Source organism: Cyclopterus lumpus, chromosome 20, assembly GCF_009769545.1.
Source record: "Cyclopterus lumpus isolate fCycLum1 chromosome 20, fCycLum1.pri, whole genome shotgun sequence".
Lineage (NCBI taxonomy): Eukaryota > Metazoa > Chordata > Actinopteri > Perciformes > Cyclopteridae > Cyclopterus > Cyclopterus lumpus.
The window spans coordinates 15,297,064-15,316,314 of NC_046985.1; the positions used below are offsets into that span (position 1 = coordinate 15,297,064).

A 19,251-nucleotide genomic window follows, 5' to 3' on the forward strand; every position below is an offset into this window, starting at 1 on the left:
TCCCACAGGATGTGCTTTCTGTGGTCTACTGAAGAGGGACAGGAAAGAGAACCAAAACCATCTCAAACAACTGACTCCCTGAATTAAATAATAATTTGAACATGCTGGAGCCATTTTGTAAATTACTTGCATTGTTCTGGTTTAAATACCTAATTTAAAGTAAAAAATGAATAAATGTTTTTTTGACATTTTTATTTTTTTCTCAGAATATATCTAATTAAACAGGTCCGGATAGTTCCTTCAACAAAAATGATGACGGAAACATCAGCAAGCCTACAATAGTTGCAGGTGTAGGGAGTTAAAATATATTTATTTCCGTCGTCAGTGTGGAAGCGGTTTTCTTTGGACGCTGTTTACTTTGTAATATTCCTTCACTTGAAGCGCTGTACATTTGTAATTAGTGCAGCAGATGAAGAGGCAATGTTTCATCTTGTGAAGGGGCATGCAGAGAGCAACATCTGAGCGTGTGTGTGCATTGTGCATGCACAGAGATGCATGTACGAAGTGTGTATGAAGGCGTATGAACGGGGAAGAGGTGGGTGTAACGTGATGAAAAAAACGTATTCAGTTACATCTAGAGCCACCTGTGGGTGGGGTGAGGTGCTGAAGCAACCTGGGGAACTCCGCCTCCCCCCAGCTATGTCTGGGAGCCACAGGTCTTTGGAATCTCCTCAGGACCTGCTATGCCTACATGCATGGTGCATCAATCAGTGAAATACTCACAGTGGGACCTTAATGCAAAATCCACTTGTACGGACAGATTAGTTCCTAATTTGCTTTCATGAGTGATGTTCTCACATTTTTCAAATGTTTTAAATGTTCTTATTTACAGACGTTCTCTTAGGTACGATTAGTAATTACGAGTGGTCCGCCCTGTTGAAGGAGTCCATTTCATTTGTCAGTAATGGATTGTTTATTTCATTAGAAGCGAGTTTGACTCATTGCATTTCCAATTATGTTCTAACTCTATTCATATAGCATACCACTCATTCATTTCAATTGACTATTGATGCTGTTGTGTAACACTACAATATAATTCTGAACATCATAAATGATTTGACCTACTCCTGTTGCAGTCAACAATTGCCTTGCTTGTTCGAAATGTCTTTCATATGGACACATTTCTTAATTTCAGTGACAGTACGACTCATAAACACAGATCATGAACAGCATTTGTATATTTCGCCATTGCTTGTATTAAGCAGGTCTTTACGGGTCTCTGAAGAGAGACTCAGGGCAGGACGCATAGCATTTAATGGTGTTAATGGGGCGTTAATTACGCAAATTTACAATTCTCATTAACACACGCTCATTAATAAACATGTTTACGCTAGTCATTTAGACAGTTATCTGAAAATAGGAGTGTTTGCTTAATCTGATGTAGTGCACAACCTAAGAAAAAAAGTAATAGTAAGTTAAGATGAGAAGAAAGTGGGGAAGTGGTGGAGCGGTGACTTCCTTGTCACTTGTTAATATAATTTCATAATTTGATGCTGTCTCCAGGCAATAGAACGCACTTTGGGCTCTTTGATGTAAAAGTACTATACCAATTAAACCATTATTCTAAATCCCTGATTAATGCAGTGCCAATATTGTGAATGAATGCGTTCATTTCAAGGAAAGAGTTTGACAAGCCCGTACATTATTGTCCATTTGACGCATTATCAGTTGCTGTAGGGTAGCGTGAGTTTTCCTGCTGGTGGTGGAATGTGATCTGGAGGGAGAGGGGACTGCTGGCCCCGGCAGACTGGAGGCGGCTGCTTATCTCCTGTCCCGAAGCTGCCTGATCCCACCGAGAGGAAGGCAGGCTCCAGGACTCGGGAATATCACCTCTGAGCACATTCCTTCTCCTGATGCAAGACATTCCACTGTTTCCATCTGAGACATCTTGTCCAAATATCGGACTTGCTTTAAATTCTGTCTGTGGGATCTTTTACATAATGCACCTCTTTCAATCCTTGGTCACCTGTTTTTACGAGGGCACACACTGTGTTTGGAGGCAGATTTTTCCCAACATCGTGACACTTCTCTGCTCCCCCCCCCCCCCCCCCCCCCCCCCCGAGTGCTTCAAAGAGCAGGTATCCACAACCCCAGGGGCTCAGTGATCGAAAGCTCAGAAGGAAGGACCAAGTGCCAAAGTCTTATAAAGAATGCAACAGAGAATACATATATTATTCAGATTACATTCTAATGCCGCTGCTCTGTCGACACAAACATGAACCAAAAATAAGTTATTTAAGGATTTCACAGGTAATGTCACTGAATTAAACCATGTTTCAAATTCATCAGGCGAGATGAAAATCGGAGGGACTGATCTGGCCGAGGCCTGGCGTCTTCTCTTTGACCAAAGCTGGCATGACACACTTCTGACAAGCTCGCCGTGTCCTGGCAGCAGAGAGAAATCCGCCCTCCTCCGCTTTAATGGTTTTCATCTCTATAGATTAGGCGTGACCACTTCAAATATTCCGGAAATCTTGGCGTGGAAAACTCACACGATTTTTGCCTTCCACTAGGAGGCTTCCAGATGTCAGAGCACCAAGCGATTAGCATGGCCCCAACATTAAGAGGAGGGGAAAACTCCGATACAAACATATTAATAAAACCCACTCCCCGAAGGCCTCGGGCCACCCTGCTGCTGCTGCTATTGCAATCCTCTCTTCGCATGGCTGTAAAAATCGGTTTCCTCTGCCATCGCAGCGACTGTCTCTCCACATCTCATCTCAAAATGCCTCTCCAGCTAGACGGACTCCCACAGCGCCACAGGCCACCTACTCGAGCGGCGGCTCGGTGACACGGCAGAATAAAAAAAATTAAACCCTTCTGGCAAAACAGTATAAGCAGAGGAATATATTTACTGTTTATCTAATGAGGGAGAAAAAAGCCAAAGCACACCGAAGTTTTCTACAGTTCTGACTCTAGTCAAAGTAAATAACATACCCCAGAACTCCCCTCCTTGAAACGTCTGCATAATTATTTCTAAAATTTGTTTGCAGAGGTATCATTTACCCCCGTTTCCGCGGTGGACTGGTGGGGGGAGGGGGGGGCTCGGGCAGCGCAAAATGAATTTGTCATCAGGTTTAAAGCCTTTTTTGGCAGGCTATCCCGGAGCCAGCCGGGGTCCTTGAAGTAGGAAAGGCTTTCCCACCGCTCGGCTCCTCCGCATCCCAGCAGGTCCGAGGATTAAATTTACGGCTGCCGTCAAAGCCTCTGACAGGCCTTAAAGGGAGAGCAGCGCTTCTCCAGCCTCCCCCCAGATATCAGTCCCAGAGGACTGGGAGACGAGGCCTTTTCATTGGCAGTCGTCGGAGCAAGTGGTGCCCCAGTGAGCTGGCATAATGTGACTCCGGGCTTAGACGCCACGCATGCCACTACTCACTATGTCTCCCCGCATCTCGCCTTTTCTTTCTCCCCCAGCCGTGTCATCCGCCCATGTCGCCACCCTCATGCTTATTCTGCTTGGTTTGTCTGCTGCCGTCAGTCTCCCGTCCCCCCGATGTCTGATGTCTGTATCTCACTCCGCCGCTCCTCATTCTGCATCCTCATTCTGCATCCTCATTCTGCCTCAGTTCAGTTGCAAAAGTCACCCAGAGCCACAAGTTCCCTCACTTTTTTTTTTATGCATGGCACTATGTTTTGACTCGGGACATTATACAGCTGCTTCGTGGGGAGAACATGTTTGAACCATATGATGTGCATGGTAAACTTTAAGGACATACAGGAGGATTGTGTGCAAGCTGTTTGAATGTATAGCTAACTAAGCTGGTGACATCTAAAGTCTGTGTGCAGAGTTTGTATATCCTCAGATCATTTTCCATTTTTCAAAAGAGGATTGAAACCGTTTGTTCGAGATGCCTTGGGCCGATCTGGGAATATTTCAAAGAATCGGTGTGGGCTGAAATTAAGCCCTCTCTTTCCTGCACTCCACTGAGTTGTGTCCATCTTAACCTGCTAGTGTTGCAACGCAGCTCACCTTTAGTCCAAGTACTTTGCAAAGAGAAATATGCCTAACATTCACGCTAGCGGCTTCTCGTCGTTGGCCGGCCAACCGCCCGTCACTTTCACCAATCAAACTTCAACAGAGTGATACCTCTTCTCTAGCTGATCGCCTCAGTCTCAGGAGCTGCATTTGCAATGTGTCAGCTACATAGTTATTCAACGTTTAAGTAAATATACATATCAGAAAGAACTCAAAGAAGAGAATGGTATAAAAATACAAATTCAAGACATCTCTAATATCTGTGGAAACAATGTTTTTAAGCTCCTGGCCTCATGGTGGGCAATTTCATAGCCGGATGACTGATATTTGATGGCGGGCATTGCTCTCTTTGGTGCGCTGAAGCACGTCATAGCCCTGCCGACCAGCGTTGAGACCAAAGTTTTTTTTGGGAGTGTTAAAATCACAAACGGATCCAAGCAACATCTAAGAGCGCTGAACCACAGCTGGTTAACAGCCTGTATGCTGCTGCACAACAAACACGGATATGTACTGATTTCATGGCAAAAAATGATATGATGATGAATGATTGTGTGTTTGCTAATGAAGATCTGCTGGAACACAGGAAAGGTCAAAGGCTCACCTCGGATTCAAGCGACTCTCAGCTGTGCTTTTTAAAGCTATTGATTTTCCCACTCTCCTTCTCCAATTACGTCCAACCACAAGGATTTCCATGGTCTGCTGCGAGACCACTTGTCTAGCGCTCCTTCAGATGCCGCACCGGGCCAAGGAACAAACCTTGGGAAAGTGTTTGTGGGAGGGTTAATGAATTTAGATCAGTGTTTGCGGCAAACACAGCCTCGCCATCCGTTGCAGCGGCCTTGAAGTCGGCGGCCCGAGGTCGGAGTCGGGTCGTCTTCGAGACAATGCAGCTGATTAGGATGGCAAACAGCGGAGACTGTGGAACACTGTCTCGCAGCCAGAGACTGGCTAAATGCTAAGCCCCGGTCCACAATCACAAAGCCATGCGGCATTGGTGAAGCAGATAAAGACATGAAGGCATATGGTATATTTAGCTATTGAATTAGAATAGATTCAACATTAGCGTAGTATACTAATGTAGAGCAGGTGACAATTAAAAAACTTTCAAAATTCAAAAATGCCTCTTAACAGAAAGGGAGTGCTCCAGAGAAGTTGTGCTTAAAGATGCCGCATTACCTCCTCCACCGCAAACACGTGGTAAATAAATCAAAACTTTGAATGGCAATAAACAGAAAAAAGAACCTGGAAATGGCCTTTGTTTCAAGTCAAGTCAGAACTTTTCCCCCTATCTTTGGTCACACTTTTCCTCCCAGGGTTTATAAGAGACTAGTGAGGGCGATCTTTTCAAATTGAGAAATAAAAAAAGGGAGATGGATGTTTCAAATGCAGTTTGAATGGTTTTATAATCCAATCAGCCACTTTGCCGATATCAATGTTGAAAGCCAGGAAAACTGAGTATAACATCAGTAGGTGGGAGATTTCAACATCGCTGACGCATCATGAGAACATACATGGAACATTTGACCGAGAGAAAGAAACCTTGCCGAGAACATAAGGTCACTTTACTGCGTCACGTTAAGAGGATTTTGCTGGGGAACATTGAACCCTGGGGACCTAGAAACGCTCCCCGTATCTATCACGTGGCTATAGAAAAGTTCAACAAATAATACCAATTTAGCCAAAGCAGACACATTCATGGATTCAATCTTCATGGCTAAGTGGATTCACAGTCACAGTGCAGATGCAGATCTGTTACTAATATTTGGATATGATTTTAATATATTTAATCCCTGGAGCCAACATTCAAAACAACGCAATCAGTTTGCATTCTTTACTACACTTCAGGGTATTGATTATTAGATTATACAAACCCATTTGGGTGGAACACAGACCAATATATTCCCACTAGTTGTATGAAAAGGTCATGGTCGAGTTGTAACATTTTAGATTTTGGCAGTGATCTGAGTCATGAATACAGTATTTTAAAATATCCACATGTTTACATAGATATGGGCATCTTTTACCAAGTTAACGTATCCACATGGAAAGAATAAATGAAAATGGGTACTTCCAGGAACACAGTTCATTTCACACACTCGCAGACGTAGCGGAGTATTGATGCAAGATATGAGCAAGATAGTGACTGACGTCTGGATACCGTGAACTCAGCCAGTTATTCGAAACACATTGCGTTTACAAGTCATCGGAGGGCTAAAACCCATCGCTGAGAGCTCACATTTCACAGCTGGGAGCCCAGACGGAGATTTTAAAGAGTATCCTGGCTGAGATGGAGGATTTAAACAAATGCATCAGTTTATAAAGAACACCAAAGGTGATGAATCATAACTGCGTACACAACCGTTTTGGGACCAACACTCCACTCTCGGATTTCTCCCTGCAACTCCGAGGGACTTACTTGTCATGCACAGGTCGGTCCCTGTTGAGAGCAGATTCACTGCACATTTACACTGGGATAAATAGCGTTTCCTGGGGAATAAGCCAGCACTTATTGGAGATGCAAGTTTGAGTCAGGATGGCAATTTGTGCCCATCATGCAACACTAATTTATAATGACACCCCTGGAAACGGCGCTTCTCGTTTCATTTGCAATGCTAACTTGCCTCCAGACCACGCTAACATGGCTCAACAGGCGCACGCGGAGGGGGCTAATTGTGCAGAGGTGGCCGGTAGCAACATGAGAGCCTATAATTGGAGGACACGCTCAGTGTGTGTGAAGAAGCATTAGCATATCACTTCTGCTGTCTCTGTGAGGCGATGAGACATTATTAGCTGGAACACTCGCGGTGTCCACGGTCGGCCCTCCCTGCATTCATTATTTTTTTGCCTAACATTTTTTCCGGTGTCGGTCTGCCTGTCCAGATCACTCCGTGAAACTCCTCTTTGTACGCTTTGCCTGCAAACTTTGCATTGATTAACATGCCAATTAATTGTCTCCTTCCAAAAAGCCGTGCGGGAAAAACAGAGTCGGATGACGATCCCAATGCTGCTGCTTTGCAAGAAACCTTTGGCAGAAGAAGGATATATAAAAGGGACTGTTAATGGGTAACAACACCCTCAAATTCCGCTGGGACCCTATTTCATGCGCAATGTTCATTTGGTAAATTATGGTCCCATTTAGAGTAAAATAGAACATAAAGCAGGGTATGTTTTAGGGCGGGGCTACCGTGAGATTGACAGGTCGCCACCACAACGTTGTCCGGGCTGGGAGTTATCCATGTTTTTGTCTGACAACTTTGACCTTTTCAGAGTGTGTTTTCAGCTCATGGAAGTGAATTGACTCCAATGGGACAGGTGGATGTGAACACGGTTTATGATAGATTCTTTCGCTCCATTTTATTCAACACCTTTTTCTGACTCAGCATCAGAGTCTCATGAGATCCGACAACTATCTCGCCCATATCCAAGCTTAATTAATTTTGTAACGCTAAATGGGGTGGCATTCGCATCGTGGCCACGCCCACTTAGGAGACAGGAAGTGGATTTCAAACCAGGTTGTAATGGGTCATCTTCATTATAGAGCATCAATAGTTGTACTTAGCTCCACCCTCTCATGTTACATCAGGTGACAAGCTCGAGGGTTCAAAACGTCAATCTACAAACAATAGCTGGCGTCGTTGGCCTTATAAACAGTCTGTGGCCCTGCATCATGCAGATTGTGGGATGTCCGAACATGCTGTTTATAGCGGTTAAAGTTAACGTTCGTCATCCCTAAATATCTTATTAGGAAGTTATCTTATTAGTGTTCAGAGGAATAAATCTCTTTCCTGTTCGACGTCGTCTCTCCGCCAACGCTGTATTCGGACGACAACATGTCAACATGTGTTGAGACTTTAAGTGCATCGTTATTAACTAAATGTGGAGCTCGTCTTTAAACACTGATAGTGTGTTGCACTATACGCAGACCAAAAGGAGCAGCCTGATTATTTGGCTTATAAAAGCAGAGGACTAACTTTCCCCACACGGTTGGAGCACTCCCCTTTTAGACCTTATGGGGCTTGTTAGAGGAGACAATACACCTAGGAGCAGCAGAGTTGTCCAAGCCTCCTCTCTGCAGAACAATGAGCCTGTTGTGCTTTCCTCAGTAGTGAGAAGAAGTCCTGGGAGACTGGAGAGGCAGCTGTGGTGGGATCCCAGGACAAGGGCTTGGACTCGGGGGAGGAGGAGGTTTTTTTTTTTTCAGGGAGGGGTGTGAGGTTTTGGAGTGTAGAGGGGCCTCTGTGTTGTGGGAACCCCTGAATCCCCTCCACCCATCTTGTCTGACTCCAAAAAAGGCCAATGCGACAGAACTGCCATTTGCAATGCAGATCATGTCCAGGAGGAAGGGAAAAAAAGAAGCCGGGAATCAATGGTCCTGTATCAATCTGCTGACTGCTAATGTCCTCCACATTCTGATTCTTGACCCCCTTCCCTGCCATCCCCCAGACAAACCACCATTGTCCTCCGGGGGCCCCACCTTTCAACCCACCCCACTCTATTGCGCGCCCAAAGATGCCACATTAGGCAAGGAAAATCCACAACTCGAGGTTTCTTTGAAGGGAGACGCAGTAACTGTCATTTAGAAATGTGTTTAGCAGGTTTGGGGCCACGACATAATGGGCTGAAAAGAGAAAAGAGTGAGAAGGGGGTTGGGGGGGGTGGAAAAGTAGGGGGAACCAGTCAGTGTTTGGCGAACACAACATTTAACCCTTGTGGTCATTGTCATAATATCCCAATTTGTGTCACAAATCTGGTTAGAGTGATACGGTAAATCAGGAAAAGAAAGGGAGCGACGTCGCCCAGTAACAAAAGGGAGGACGTTTGAAAGTCCAGCCTCAAGACTCAAGACTCTGCGGCGGACTGAGACATCATAATTTTCACACGAAGCTTGTAATGAACTAAAAGCTTCATCAACCTGTTAGATAAACGCGGCAATTAGCAAATCAGAACATCCCCCTCTCTCTTTCATCTCCAACCAGCGATAACGCCACAAAAGAGGATGATTTCCTTTTTGATGAAATACCTCAGAAATATTCACCCGAGCGCTGCTCTCATTATTCCCTTGGTATGATATATTTCAATTTGCAGAGTTGATTGCATATCATTCAAGCGTGATAAGCAAGAGACTATTTCTATTTTTGATTGCTTCACAGTGTGATGCATTTCATTTCATCTTGCTCAATGTCATTTATTATTGCTTTGACTCCTCCAGAAAAAGAAATGTAGAGACAATCAGCACTGCTTATTCCTTTATGCATCCAGATACTAACAAGCCCACATGAAATGTGGCGCATGGTCACTCTCAGCCGCTCCGTCCAAACAGTCGGGAATGCATACAATTAGCCGACCTGCAACTCTTATGGAAAACATCCCGGCTATTTCTAGCCATTAGTGATTTGGTTTGAAGTGGCAAACTGCTTCCAAGCTCTTGACCTCGGGGGAGGAACGGAGTACCAGCGGGGGAGTAAATTGGCCGAGATGTGATTATGAAGCCAAAAGTTCAGCCTGTGTAGGGCGGTTGGCCTCAGACTACTCATTATACTGCTAGATTGAGATGGAGGGTCGTCTTGTGGCACCTCTCATTTGGAGGGAGAACAGCGTAAAAAGAAATGACCACATATGGATGCACTGACCCCTCAACCCGCTCAGGGACTGACTGAAGACTTAAAATCATAATATAGCCCTGAGGTAATGAAAGAACCCGGGGCATTTTGTTGTTGTGGTTCTGGTTTTCTGTCAACTGCACATGCGGATGACATTTTATTTATTGGGAAAAGGTTGAATGGCATGGTTTTAACCACATAGTCTCATTTATATTCCCTCCATGTTCACAGTTTGGGCAAAAATAAGAGCAGGAAGTTGGCTGTGTGTATTACAAGGGCATGCTCCACTCATCATGAGGGCTTTTTCATCTGCTTTTACACATCCTCTCTACCCCATAGTGCATATGCATGATTTCTGACCAGGCTGCTCCTGCATAAAAAATGCCGTACAGTGGATTAGTTTACACTGAATGGTATGATTTGGAAGCCAATCTGTCAGTTCTTCCTGTCCATGAGAAGCCTGTTCAGTCCTGTTGCCTGCTGTTTATTTATGAGCAGGTCTAAGCCTTTTAATCATTTATGAAACTTCGAAGGGCCGCAAAAGAAGTCAACATCATGCTGGATCCTTATCCCAACCAATGGAAGGGGTAAAAAAAACATTCAATTTTCTCTAAGATTATAGAATGACAATAGATGGGAGGAATAGGAAGAAAATCCATAAGGGATCCACAGCCAGCCGTGTCATTGTGTCTCGGTTTGCTTGGATTCATTACTTTGCTCTTACAAACAAATGAGGGTGGCTAATGATTGGGGAGCCCATGTGATCTCCTATGTCTGATAATTCAACCTCCAATTATTTATCCATTCAGCTTGAACTGGTGTTTTCCCCTCGAGATAACCCATCAAATAACACAACCCATTACATGCAGAGCTGGCATTCAACAATCTCCTGCCGCCGGCTCCAACAGCAATACAGTTCCCAAACTCCATTCTCATTAATAAGTGAAAAATAAATTACAGGGGAAGGCCAAATAAATTGAAATGTTCCTAAGGAGGTCAGTGGCAGTACTCTCGACTGGGCAAACATCGGCGTTTTAAATCAGGGAGTTGAAAAGTTCAAATTAAAATTGTTGACATGTTCACCACGGGGCCCAAAGCAGCCGATATTAAAAGGGGAAGGGAGAAAATAATAACTTGATTAACAGGAAATAATGTGGTTGTTTTATAAACTAATGTGCTTGACCTCAGTGCAAGCATCTGGAGTTTGGAAATGTTCTTCGGAAAGAGGAAAAGACTAAACAGGTCACTGTTGGAAAACCTTTTTGGGTAAAGGGAGGTTTGTGGAAGGGTGGGGGGGGGTTGAAGACTGTGCACATTTATGTGAGTGTGAGAGAGAGAGAGTAGATGGTGGGGTCAGCTAAGCTCTCCTGGGTCAGTTTGAACAGTGTGAAGATCATAAAGCCATAAACCCACACAATTAGCCTCTATTAAGTCACTAGCAAACACTTAACAAATCAGCTCCTTTACCGACAGCTCATGTCCGTGTTGAGAGGAGTCGTACCTCCATAGTTCCTTAGTCCGACTTGTGTTGGAGAAGCTTAGCTTGTCGCTTTTTCTTCTTTGGTTCATTTAGGTTACAAGTGCCAAAATACAAGTGCATTAATTAAGTAGTTTTGCAGGTATTTGGTCATAAACCAAAGTATTGAAAATATGTATTATTATTATTTGACCTAATGGTGGTACCCAATACATAGTGAGGGAATCACACAGTTGTTGCAATGTATCCAGTGGGGAACATGAACACTATTTGATCCAATGAATGGAGTAAATATCGGGAAAGTGCGCTTTACACGTTAAACCAAAGTCATTAAGATTCATCCTCTGGGCACCATGAAAGTCTGTACGAAATATAGCGATCAATAGTTGCTGAGACATTTCAACCTTGAGCAAAATGGTGGACTTACCTATGGATGACATTGCAATCCCCAAAACAACCCTGCTAGTGTGGCAAAAAAAAACAACCAATACAAGCTTCCACATGCCTTGCATGTAAGGGCTGCTTCCTGTAGACGCTTGTAAATGGACACACCGCATGTTAGATCCCTCAGGTCCCTCATCTTGGCTGTAGTTATCTGCTCAAGAAAATCATACAAAAATCCTTTGGCAACAGCCAGGTATTTAGAGTAAGCCAAATCTGTAGTTTTGTCCTGTTTTACTTGTTCAAATGGCACTGCGCTCACCTGCCGAAGCAAAGCCAACAGAAAGAAAAGTGATTAATGAACTAAAGTTCTGCTCTTTGCGTGAACATGTCTTAAAATATGTGAGACGGGCCATCAATTCCAGTTTGAGCGCTCATTAGAATATTGAAGCTTTCCGTCCACAGATCCATCATGCCGTTTGTATCCGTCTGTCTGCTGGTGTTGCTTCGCGTGCACGGATCCCTGCTGGTGTGCAATGTAATCACAGGCAAATTCTTCAGCCTGGTTTCTGTCACTCGATGACAAGATTTGACAAATGTTGAGGCACAGCTGCACACAGAAGTGCTGCAGCTCCGTTTTGAAATATGTGAGCCGCGGCGGTGCCAGCATCCAGGGATTGGGCCCAAGGAAGGCTGCATTACCCAGGAGACGGAACATCTGGGTTTCTGAAGGGCAATCCACGGGATACCCCACGGTCTTGGAGGAGAGATGAGGTCCAGCACTAGCCATTTCAAAAGGTTAGCCAATTTGCCTTTAACCAAATGGAGCTACAGGCTCATGCTGCACTGTGTATTCACCAAACACTGTAGTGATTGGTAGTGCAAACAAATTCCACTGACTAGAATAGAATAGAGAAGAATAGTTACAAGGAGGCTAAAAAAAAGTGCATGTAAATTAGCCTGGAACTCTACCTAATCGGGTTGTGTAGCAGTGACAAAGATTGATGAGCAGCAATAAATTCCTGTACATTAAAGCTTTGGGAAACCCAGATGGTAAAAGCCCCGAAAATCTACACAAGTATGAAGTCAAAACAAAAGCTGGATGAAATATAACATTTTGAAAAAGTTTACATTTACATTTCAAGAGTTGCCTCTGAAATGAGCGTGCATGGCAGCATGAAATCATCAGTTCAGCTGAGAACGCCTTGATCTTACTGGGACAAACAAGTGCCCAACAGGAGAAAAGATGGATTGGGGACTCGGAGGGTCACCACTGTTTGTGTGTTTGCTTTCGCTGTTTGCAGAGAAGGCCTCTTTTTTTCCCCTTCTTTTTACGATGCCATCTGCGCCACAGCAAGAAAGGCCCGCATTGTCCGTACGTGCAAGCCCCTTGTGAATGATCACTGTGTTGAGGCGTTAATGACAATACCATTTGAACTTCCCACACTGCTTTTCTTTCATGGTTTAAAGTTCTACTCTGTGCGCCAAGGAAAACAAGAGCGTAATGGACATTTTCTCGCTGAGCAATTATGTGAAACGAGACTGCCCTCGTGTTTTTGTTTGTGATGGTTTGTGGCGGGGCAAAAAAATAAATAAGCGCTGTCCGGCCTGGGGAATGTGCAAAAGTTCAGGGTATTGGTACGGTCAATTTAGCTGGACCGCGGCCCATTGACTTTGACATACTGTAAAGCATTTTGAGATTTTGGCATTGCTCGTGTTCCACGAGAGGGACTCAATCGACTGTTTAATTGTCTTTGCAATGACCCTCGCCTCCATTCGTCACAAACGTGAATTCCTTGAGGGAAGACATTGAATGTAGAGCTATTTTAGCTCAGAGATAACTTTCTGAGGTGAAGTTAAATAGAGTTTTAGTCAACTTTACCTGTGGAATTAAAGAATGTTGCCATTTTCTTCCCCATCTCACAATGTCTTCAGGACACGGTATAATCCATATAGTATTTTCCTGGCAGATGAACAATCAACAGAGGCCATTAGACCCTGAAATGGATCATTATTCTCACAGAGATTGATTTACAGTACAGGATGCCAGCCAATCTCCCGGGTGCACGAGCCAACAAGCCATACTGTCATTTCTTCTGCAGCTTTATGAAGCACCGGCTGAGTCGCACAGCACAGGAAAAATGAGAAACCAACTGACGAGGAGGAGGGAAAGAGAGAAGTAGAGAGAGAAAAACTTTGTGTCACTCAGAGGTCAAGCACATCTCGTCAACAGCTGACGTCTCACCGTGTAAACTTTTCCACATCGCAAGTCATCTGCAGCTGCACGCTCTCTGCCTGCGCGCAGTCTCACGCGCTCCAAAATCTGCTTGCTCTGCACCCAGCCCCTCGCACAATAACTGTCATTCCCGCTGGTTAATCAAATCAATTTGTGTTGCCGTGGCTGTATAGTTGTTGTTGTTGTTTTTTTGCCGTTTCTGAGCATGCCCAGAGGAGGTTTTCTCCTGAGCTACGGAGAGGGGTCTTTCTTTTTCTGCAGGCTTGATGCAGGCAGCTCATTAGCCGCCTCTCTCCTCATCCCTAAACAGCTTGGTTTGCATATTGAAGCAAATGGAAAGTGAAGGTGTTCTAGGCAGGAAAGGGATGATGGGATACAGACTTACCTCCTGATTGGCATTTTTCTGCCAGGGCCTCTTCGTTGTAGATGGGGAGAATAACAAGTCCCCCCCCCCCCAAAAATAAATAGATGTGTGTCTACAATCCTTAGGCCCAGGTTTCAACTAAAAACACACTTGCCACACTCTCTGCCGCTGTTCCTGCTGTGGTTGCGATTGCTGTATGGATCTGTTCACTGCATTTACACACACCTTTCTCTGAGTTAAAATCAGCAAGCAAGCTGTGTTTCTTGGCATCATTTACCAACATATTGCAGAGCTGTAGTTAGCAAAGTGTTATGCAATTCTAGTGGGGCTAATGAGACGGTGATGTAAGTTGGAGGCCACACGAAAGAAAACACAAAGGTGGGTAAGGTGTGAAAACAAGCAGCAGATGCTTCTTAGTAAAAAAGGTATAAAGTGAAGAAAAATGGATGCAATGCAACAAAACTAAAAAAGATGGGGTTACGTAAACTCATTGGAAAGAACAGGATTAAGGGCAGCACGAAAAGGGAAGTAGCTAAGATACTAGAAATAATTTATTGCGAAAGTTGCCGAAAAACCCCAAATCTCAAGAAAACGACCATGACCCAAAGACACTACATCCTGCCAGCGGTTGATCCTGACCTCTGACCTTCCCGTGGAGTATAAAGAACAGCTCAACATCAGATAAAATCATTGCTAACATATGTTTTGAAAATCAAGGGCTCATTTTTACCCTGTGCATTTTTTGTGTGGTTTTCAAAGAAATATCTTCACATGTTCAGTAAAATACAGTATTTATCACACATAAACATTAATAAAATGCAATTTCTAGGAAATGTTACTTTTTAGTATTTTGGAAGGAAAGAAGCAAATACACATACTTTGAATATTTTATCATGTCTGCTTTATGTATTCATTAAATGAACTCCTAGGGCCAAGTAAGTAGTGACTATGTAATCAGACCCTATAAAACTATCAAAAAGTTCAACATTTCAACATTATACTCCATAATCACACAAACAGTTTGATTATTTTTATATATATGATATAAAGTTGCACTTCGCCTTCAGCAACTTCACTTTCAGATCTTCCTCTGAACATGAGACATTTCACTTCCAAAAATAAAATGTACCTCTTACTCATTTTCAGGACTTTGGAGCTGCTCATTGACAATTTCATGAGGTGGAGGGTGGTGGGTGGGGGCGGTAGCAGTAAATTACCATGAGGCTCCGTCAGAGGCAGGAAGAGAGCATGGTATGGCTTTCTGACAGAGAGGAAATGAGCTGAGAGGATCTCCTGGGCCGCGGCGGGCTTTTGGTTGGCAAACGTAAAGGGAGATGGAATTCCAGGCCTGGATAGTCATAACTCCAGAAACACTGAATGTATGGATCATGTAGAGCCCTGGCAGACCTTTCCAAAGTAAACATGGTCACTATGGCGGCTTTGTCCAATTTTCCAGGGGCTTTCCCACATGAGAAGTGTTGATTTTACTAGAAAGTCCTCTTAACTCGTGTGAGCATGAGTTTAACTGAGGTTTGAACTAAAGGCAATATTTGCATTAGGAAAGGGGCTTGGGATTACATGCTGACCATTTCGTCACCAAAGCCTTTTTCTTATTTGTACTCTGGACATTGTCCGTTAAGCGTCCGATCCAACTGATTCTACAAAATCAGTACTTTCTTAGTTTCTGATTATTTTATCTCTCTAGCACCTCAATATCAATGCTTAAAGAAAGCATATAGAAAAAGACTTTTGAAGTTAATCATGCAAGAGGGTTGTCAAAGATGTGTTGCAGCAAGACCCCAGGCGACACCAGCAACATCTTTTAATCTGCACTGGGGACATGTAAACAGTCATTAAGACGGTGGGAACGCTATTCATGCTTTTCAGCTGCCTGATAGATGCAGGACGCCTTGCCAATGTCTACACAAGCAAGCGCACCAATGCAAAGCCAACACTTTCAAGAAAAAAAAAGATGGGGAGCTCGTGTGAAGAACTTTGTGCGCACCTTTGCGATTGACGCCCATACACATAACACAACACACACACACACACACACACACATCTATTCAGGCTGTGTGCAAAGTGAAGGGATCCACTCAGGCTGACGATAATGTAGTTTTTCTTCTCCGGAGTTTCTATGGCAGATGTGCTAGCACTGTAAAAGCGGAAGGGATGCATTGGGGGCTTGTTAATTAGCAGAGTGTTGTGAAAGGCCTCGCGTCCCGCCTTGGCTGGCAGGTTGGCAGCACCTGATTAGTGGGGAATAGCGAAGCGCTGAGACGACGCTCTAGTTCCCCAAAATAAAGAGAGGGGGAAAAACTCACTCGCTCTCATACTCGCACACATACACACTCAGGGGGGGGGGGGGCCATATGCTGGCCTCATTTTTTCCCCGTCTTCACCTGACAAATTGCATTCATGCTGAAAAAAAGGCCCAGACGCTTGAAGAGAAAATACATATGTCTAAAGCATCTCTTTGAACTGGGAATGCTAAGAAGATCATTAGACATACAACATTGTTTTCCCGACGTGAAACATGTTCCACGGAAGGAGTTGCAAATTACCTCATGGATTGAGGATGATGGTGGTGGTATAAGCGGATGTAAAGTTTACAAAAGTTTCAGGAGTTGTCAGTCTGGGTGAATTACAATGTAGTTTGATGTTTTGGTTGTTTTCTGGCATGCAGTGGCCGTTATTTCCACACTTCTTAGACACACATCATTTCCTGAATAACTTATCTTTGCATATTCCTTTGAAATAGACATATCAGTAGACAGCCAAACTGGCAGTGGGTGAACCCTTCAATCTCTGCATTTGAATGGAAGCGTTTCGACTGATGCTGAATTAATAGTTCCGCAAAGGCACACATTAACGTCTCTGTGGATCCACGAGCAGAAGGATGGAATGGGTAATCACAAGTTGCAGAGGCTCATGGGGAAGACTTAGCGCACACCTCCAAAATCTCAACAAACAGGCTGATTGGTTGGTCCAATTTTCCGTCTGGAGTCGCAGGGTTCGAAACAGGAATAACAAAAACTATGTACATCTCGGAGGGATCCATACAGTCACACAGACCTGTATTGTACCAGGGTGAGAAAAAACAGAAAGTTTAAAATGCTGCACATTTGACAGTTCTTGTGTTTGGCAGATGGTAAACACAGCGTGGTAGCGGAGCAGTGGAGTCCTCGTGCAGACATTATGAGGTCCCTTAGGGGTCTATGATTTCAGTATATTTGTGTTTGCGGGCCATGTTGTTATCCGCTTGTTGCCCTCAGTGTCAGGACCACCAAGGGAAGTCCTTCCCCAAAGGGAATACCGCCGATAAGGGCCTCATTTCGTGATTCCATTTCTTCAGGTCAAACAGGATCAAGTGAACTTAAACCTTTGTGGTTTCTTTGCGTTTCTTTTTGGGCTTGCTTTAGGTCTGCGTCTTCCTTGGTTCGACCAAACATCGTCTCCTAGTCTATTGTTTGAAATAAATCCCTTCATCCAAATTTATTGAGATCCCCTAACCCTGTAGACCAGTCCAGAGAAGTCGAAGCTGCAGCCGACCGCTCTGCTCGGGAGGTACCAGAAAAGGAGGAAGGGTAAACATAGAGAGAAAGTAAATAGACTTATTAAGGCCATGCAGGCAGCTGCAACAAAAAGAATTGGCGTTTCTTAGTCAGGCTTGACATCCTGGACAGGAAGCCTAATCTGGAAGAAGTAGCCAGACAGATGGGGACACCAGATCTGGGGTGGTACAGGTTACCAGGACCTCCCTTCCACTGGTCCAACTAATGGACATCTGTCACCGTCCCACGACAGCGGACCCAGCCACTGTCAGAGCTGTAATGAAATATGTATGAAACAAGGATGTTTAGCAGCGGCGGGCCCAGTGCTAATCAATGATTCGATCCACCGGCGCCCAACCAGGAATACATTTATTATACATTATCTTTTCATGCAGTCAATTTTATGCACTCAGTTTCCACCTCCAGCCGCACTGCATTGAAATGAGGCAAAGCTGAAATTGTGTTTGAAATTTCAAGTGGTCCCATTGCCCCGAGCTACATGCCCCCCTCACTGTCACGCACACAAGGTGGTAGAAAAGTGAAAAATGTTCTTCTCTCTCTCGCACTTTCTCCCCCTCCGAGCATCCGGCCAGACAATTGCACAGCAAGTGCCTCCTCGAAAACAGCAGCAAACATATTTGTGGCAAGTAATGTCAATTAAGCTAAAGTCTAATTATGCTGGCAAAAAAGAAAGACAAAATAAGGAAAAAAAGGTGCGTGGTGAGTCAGAGCTAAGTGACCTGAACAGGAGTTAGCAGTGGCAGCCAAGGGCAAAGCTGGCTAATGTAAACCAAATCCAGTACCTGGGGAGCACAGCCTATTCAGGCTAATCCGCTGGCCTGGAGGCTGCTGCTTTAATAGGGGCACTGTGGACCTAGTCATTGTCCTCTCTACTCAAGGAGCCCAATGCAACATGTTAGCCCCACTCCTGCCTGAATATTTATCTGAGACATGTGGGAGAGGGGGGTTGGCAGCGAAAAGGGAGGCGAAAGGAAGTGGGATTTATGTTTTTGTGCACGTCTGCCTGTTTGAAAAGTGCCAAAATTCGACGCTATTTTTAAGACAATAACTTGCAGCCCGCAAAAGGAAACAAATGCGAGCTTGTAAAACAGCCCAAGATGCTTTTGACTCGAGGTTAGGAAAAACGGAATATAAATAGACTGAAGGGAATGAAGATCTGGCGGATTGTCGTGGTTGTACTATCAAACGCACCTTTCTCTGCAGGCCTGTCATTTGGCACCAGCCACCGAGGGAGCAATAGCAGCTGTCAGCCGCAGCCCTTTACATATCCATCCTCCCAATACATCTCATTGGATTCAATTCATTTTACCCGGGGCATTTTTGTCAGTCCTCTCAAATTCTTCGTTGTGTGTGTGTATATATGTGAGCTGCGTGCACATGCCTACAGTTTGTATCCTGTCCTTCGCGTGTGTTTGTGCGTGTGTGAAGTAAAAAAAAAAAAAGTAGTATTTACACACATGTTTACCCCTGCTGCCATGGGAGCCTGGAGTACGCCAGGGGCTGCTGGGGTTACACAGCAGGGGAGGGAGCCAGTGAAGCGGCTGCCTCAGTAAACCCACTGATTATCTGTACCATTAATTCACACCTTCATGACCTTGCTGCTCGATCCATACTCCGGTGCTCGTCTCAAGTGGCGCGGTGG

The 19,251-nt window shown here is 44.4% G+C and overlaps 1 long non-coding RNA gene across 1 annotated transcript in view; it reads right to left on the reverse strand.

Annotated features, from left to right (window-relative positions):
• The window catches only part of LOC117749753, a 37,538-nt gene extending 23,948 nt beyond the window's left edge, over positions 1-13,590 (reverse strand). The window contains exon 1 of the long non-coding RNA XR_004611735.1: positions 13,317-13,590. This is a non-coding gene — a long non-coding RNA (uncharacterized LOC117749753). The remainder of the gene's footprint in view (positions 1-13,316) is intronic.
• Positions 13,591-19,251: the final 5,661 nt, after the last annotated feature.